This window comes from Theobroma cacao, chromosome 4 (assembly GCF_000208745.1).
Source record: "Theobroma cacao cultivar B97-61/B2 chromosome 4, Criollo_cocoa_genome_V2, whole genome shotgun sequence".
In the NCBI taxonomy this organism is placed as follows: domain Eukaryota; kingdom Viridiplantae; phylum Streptophyta; class Magnoliopsida; order Malvales; family Malvaceae; genus Theobroma; species Theobroma cacao.
The window spans coordinates 15400273-15406161 of record NC_030853.1 but is presented as its reverse complement, the minus strand read 5'-3'; the positions used below and the strand labels follow the sequence as shown (position 1 = coordinate 15406161).

The following is a 5889-nucleotide window of genomic DNA, read 5'->3' as shown; positions in this document are numbered from 1 at the left end:
CGTAATTCACATTATAATCATAGAGTGGTCATTTCTTGGACATCATCAAATCACACGCGGTGGCCAACTAACGAAGACAAAACATGCTCAGGGCAAAGTCGCTAGCGAAGAACAAATCATGCATTCGTTGAAGCAATAGGTGGAGAATCGAATCACGCTTAGTGCCGAAGCAATTGATAGAGAAAGAATGCCATCGACCGGGCTAATCTCCTAACTATTGGCATCACTTGGAATGTTCTCAAAATGGTGGCATCAAAGTACTGCAGGTGGGAATCACTAGCTGGACAAATACTACCGTCCTTACTTATCACCATCCCTACAAGCACATAAACAATCACAATGGTTTGGACACCACTCAACCTCAAATCAAATTGACGTTCGAAATTCATTCCTTGGACGTAATGTAAATCCATAAATAAGGCCATCATGCCTTTGACATCCCATGTGTCCACATCACACCACAAATCACACTTAATGAGCTTCAATCATTTATATGCTCAATATCTCATTTAGGTGCCTTTACTTTTATAAGGCATTAAGTGCTCATAATTTATCAAAGCGATCTGTTGTCTAAGGTAACTTACTCCTAGATGCTCATCAAATTCTCTAGACATCTTAGTTTAGGTTCATACAATATAGGCCACCTAAGTGCTTGAACCAAGGCACAAAATCACACACAATGCACATTTTTGTTCTCAAGCCTAGGCACATACATCTAGGCAATTATATACATATCTACATATTTCTAATATAATACCAAGACAATGCCTTTAACAAGCATCATGCATCACATGCATTTTAAATTAACACACTTATAGTGACAAAGTGGAGGTGCTCCCATTGCCAAGCTTCAACTTCAGCCTTCGATCATCTTCTATCTTGCCATCGAGTCAAATAGCTCAATTTCCCCTTGAAGCACATCCAACATCAAAATATTAATTATTTCCTAACTTTCAAAAAATACCTAACTTAAAGAAATAGCTTAAATCTTAGTAATCCAACATTCAAGTTCAAATCGTTTAATAATGAGCTAAACCCATACCTTAAAAGTTGGATTGCACATATCATTTAATTACACATATCTACTTGGTCCCTGCAACCTGTAATAGGAGTAGGATAGACATATGATTGAGAAAATAGATGGATCAAAGTTGTAGCTGGAAAAGTAATTTAGTGTTACTTAAAGCATCACACATTTAATGTGGAAGTTTAATTAAAACAATTAATCACACGATTGGGATTGTTGATCATGTAAGGTTTTAAATAGCCTTTAAATTCTTCTGATTAAGATAAACCGCGGTGAATGTAATTTGGAGTTCATCTATTGACCTTGCCATTGGCATGTTTCCAGAACAGCTGCTAGAAACAATTGCCAAAACAGATAGGTTTGCTTTATTCTAGAATTATTCATCAAGATGGTCTTTAAGGCCCACATGACAGGTAACTTATTGTTTGATTATCTTATTAGTGTCATAACAGGAAAAAGTTGGTTTTTTCAAGTTCCTTGGCATGTTCCATGTAAGGGTGCCTGTTATGGAGATGGAAATCTAGTTTTCATTGCTAATGATTGGCAAACTGCTTTGTTGCCAATGTACTTGAAGGCGTATTATCGAGACAATGGTTTGATGTCGTTCACTAGATCCGTTCTCGTTATCCATAAGATTGCTCACCAAGTGTGTCCTTAGTGCCACTTGATGTGATCTTTTATAGGTAAAAAGGAATCAGGTCATTGATATTTATGCTTTACTCTTCGTTAAAATAAACAACTGATGTCCAAGTGTACTCACATTTTTATCTTAATCCTTCGCTTTGGTTTTTGCATGCAGATAGAATTTTATATATTAATATCAAATTGTCATCTTGTATTACCTATTAAACAAAAAACGACTTGCATATAACTTATTTTAAATCACAAACGACAATTCACATGCCTTATCCACTGTCATCTCTAAGGCAATTATGGTTGTTCCATGAACTTGGATGATTTGTTTGCTGCTTTGTTGCATCTAAGTGCATGAATTAATCTCCCAAAAAAGGAATATTTGCTGAGGTGAAAAGATAATTTAATTTTTCTGTCTCTCAAAATGCCTACATTCTAAGTCAACTACATTCTAAGTCAAGAATGTAATTCTGCTTAAACTTTGGATATCATTTGGAGAAGAAATTTTGACTACTATTACTAGAAATGCTTTCATAGATTTATTTAATTGAATTTGTTTATATCTTGTTCTAACTGATAATTGCATCCAGGGGAAGGGGCTTGTGGAAGATTTCTACCATGTGGATTTTTTAGAACACTACATGGACCTTTTCAAGTTATATGAACCCGTTGAAGGTGACCACTTCAATATCTTTACGGCAGGACTAAAAACAACTGACATAGTGGTCACTGTTAGTCATGGGTATGTTAGGGAGCATAAAATTTCTAAATATGGTTGGGATTTGCATGGGATAATAAATGAAAGTGAGTGGAATTGAGGGGAATAGTGAATAGAATTGATACAAAGGACTGAAATTTGCAGTGTGTTCTTCACTTCAAATCATATGGTTATACTAACTACTCATTGGAAACAATGAAAATCAGCAAGGCATAGTGCAAGGCAGCCTTACAAAAAAAGCTTGGGCTACCTCTTCAAGAAGATGTTCGACTGATTAGTTTTATTGAGAGACTGGATCACCAAAAGGTGTTGATCTAATTGCTAAGACAATTCCCTAGATGATGGGCCAGGATGTGCAATTAATCATGTTAGGCATTGGCAGACTGACCTAGAAGAGATGCTTAGGTAGTTTGAAAACCAACATTATGACAGTGTGAGGGAATGGGTTGGGTTCTTTGTAAAGACAGCTTATCGAATAACAGTCGGGGTTGATATTTTACTCATGCCATCAAGATTTTAGCCTTGTGGACTAAACCAAATGTATGCTATGAACTATAGGACAATTCTAGTTGTTCATGCCATTAATGGAATGAAGGACATTGTGCAGCCCTTCAAAGCATTTGAAAAGTCAAAGTTGGGTGGGACATTTGATAGTGCGGATGCAAACAAGTTGATACATGCATTAGGGAACTGCTTATTAACTTATCGCAAGTAAAAAAAGAGTTAGGAATGACTGTAAAGACGGGGTGTGATGTAAGACTTCAACTAGGACAATGCTACAAAGAAGTATGAGAAGGTACTTTTGGCTACCAAATACCAATGGTGAGCTCTGTTTGTTGTCAATGGAGCATAGATCGTTTTGACCTTGTGTTGCTAGCAGAGTAGGTTGACTTGGTGGAAATCCTGTTTTGAAGTGATTGCAGTCACCCCTTGAGTCTTAAAGTGTTGATAGTACAATTGAACATATGTTTTTTTTTTTTTTAACTTTTAGACTTAATATTTATAAAGGAAGGAAAAAGAGAAAAATATCATAAAGTAAATTATTTAATTTAATTTGAAATTTAATTTATTATTACTACTACTATTACTATTATTATCATTGATAAAATTAAAGACATTTTATTTTATTGATGTTCGACAAGTATTCATAGTGTTATGGAGCACGCTCTATCACTTAAGTACATGATAGTTTGTGCGGTACTTGAGTGGACGCTTATATGTAAACCAACCATGTTGAGCTTTGACCTTAATAGCTTGAAAAGCTTTTTCTAGAAAAAGCTTGTAAACCTTGGATTTTTGTCGCTGATAATGTTTTTAGGAACATCCCAATATTTTACCACATGTTTAATAATTGTACGAGCCATTTTTCTACAGAGCCAAACTTTTACGCTGAAATGAACATCGTGTACTTGGAGAAATGGTCCACCACTACCAAGATTGCTGTCATGTCTCCCACTTTAGGAAGTACTACAATAAAGTCTAAAGAAATACTTTTTCATGGTTTGGTTGGCACTGGTAGAGGTTCTTGTATTCCCACCAGTCATTGTCTGTCTACTTTGTCCTGTTGGCAAATGAGGCAAGTCTTCATATAATCCATCACATCCTGTCGTATATGAGGCTAATAATAACCCTGTTTTAGTAGTGTAATGGCTCGCTGCCAACCTGGATGTCTTGCTTAAGGAGTGTCATGACATTCCCGTGTTAACTTCTGTTTAAGCTCTTCCACTATTGAAACCAATATACGTGGTCCTTTCGTTAGTAAGAGTCCATTCTCCACCCAAAAGTGTTTCAATTTTCTACTCTCCACCAACTTCATAATGGCCATTACTTGAAGATCTAGATGCAAGTTTTCCCTGATAAGATTACGAATATCTGTGGTCATTTTGTGAGTTGTCATTGGTGCGATCACCCTTAGAGTTGCGTTTTCGACCTTCCTACTAAGGGCATTTGCCACACGGTTCACCTTTCTAACTTTGTGCTTGAAGGAGAAATTAAACTTGGCTAAGAACTTTTACCATTTCGCTTATTTTGCTGTAAATGTTGGCTGTGTGAGGAAGTGACTTACAGTTATGTTGTCGGTTTTAACTACGAATTGTGATCCTAGCAAGTAGTGTCACCAAGTCCATAAATAGTGACTCATTACTAGTAGTTCTTTCTCCTGTGCTGCGTATCTTCTGTCAGCTTCATTTAACTTTCAATTTTTGAATGTAATTAGGTGTCCTTCTTATAACAACACTTATTCAAGGGCAAAGTTTGATGCATCCATTTGTATCTCGAAGGGCTTTACAACATCCGGGAATGACAAAACGAGATTTATCATCATCTGGTCTTTCAAGACTTCAAAGGCTTCTTGGCACTACGACATCTAACTCCACTTTTATTCCTTTTTCAATAATTTTGTCAATACTACTATCCTTCTTGAATATCCTTCCATAAATCTCCGATAATAATTGGCTAGCCTTAAGAACGAACGAAGCTCAATTGTATTATTAGGGATGGCCCACTCTTTGATAGCCTTCGCCTTCTACATGTCCATCTGAATATGCCTTTGTTCAATTATGTGGCTAAGGGACTGAATTCGTATTTGCGCGAATGCATATTTTTCCCTTTTCTTATACAACTAGTTGTTATGTACCCTTTGAACGACTTGCAACAAGTGTCGTTGATGCTCCTCTAAGGTTGAATTGTACACCACGATATCGTCCAAGTAGATTGCCACAAACTTGTTCAGATAATCATGGAACACTTGATTCATCAATGTGAAAAAGGTAGTTGGAGCATTGGTTAGTCTAAAAGGCATAAAAAGAAATTCAAATATGCCATACCACATTACGTAGATGGTTTTTGGTTCATCTCCCTCATCCACTTTTACTTGATAGTATCTCGATCTCAAATCTAATTTGTAGAAGTGCACAATTTAATTGGTCAAAAAGATCTACTGTAAGAGGGATAGGATATTTATTCTTAACTGTGACTTTGTTCAGAGCTCGATAATCCACGCACAATCATAAACTCCCATCCTACTTTTTCTGAAAGAGTACTGAGGCCCTAAAAGGTGCCTTTGATGGTAAGATAAATCCAACTTGCATTAGCTTGTCTAATTGTTTTTTCAGCTTTGCTAACTTTGTGGGAGCCATTCTGTATGGCCATTTTGTAAGTGGCTTGACTCTTGGGAGTAATTTTATCTTGTGATTGATGGTTCGTCGAGGTGGTAAGACCTTGGGTAGTTATTTTGGCATTATATCCTGAAATTTTTCCAAAACCAGTTTCACTTCTTTGGGTATTGGATTCATGTTATCTTCGTCTTTGTAAATAGGCATGGCCACGTAGGTTGGCTCACATTTCTTGATCCTCTTCTTAAACTGTTTAGCTGATATAATCATCTTCCCACTCTTAGGTAGAATTGTAGCCAGTATCACACACGGTCATTCTCTAAAAAAATTAGACAGCTCATAGTAGGGAAAGGGATCGCTTGTGCTTTCGACATAAAATCCAAGCCTAAGACAAAATC

At 36.4% G+C, this 5889-nt stretch overlaps 1 pseudogene; it reads left to right on the top strand.

Moving 5' to 3' along the window:
* LOC18601527 lies at positions 1434 to 3204 on the top strand (annotated as a pseudogene).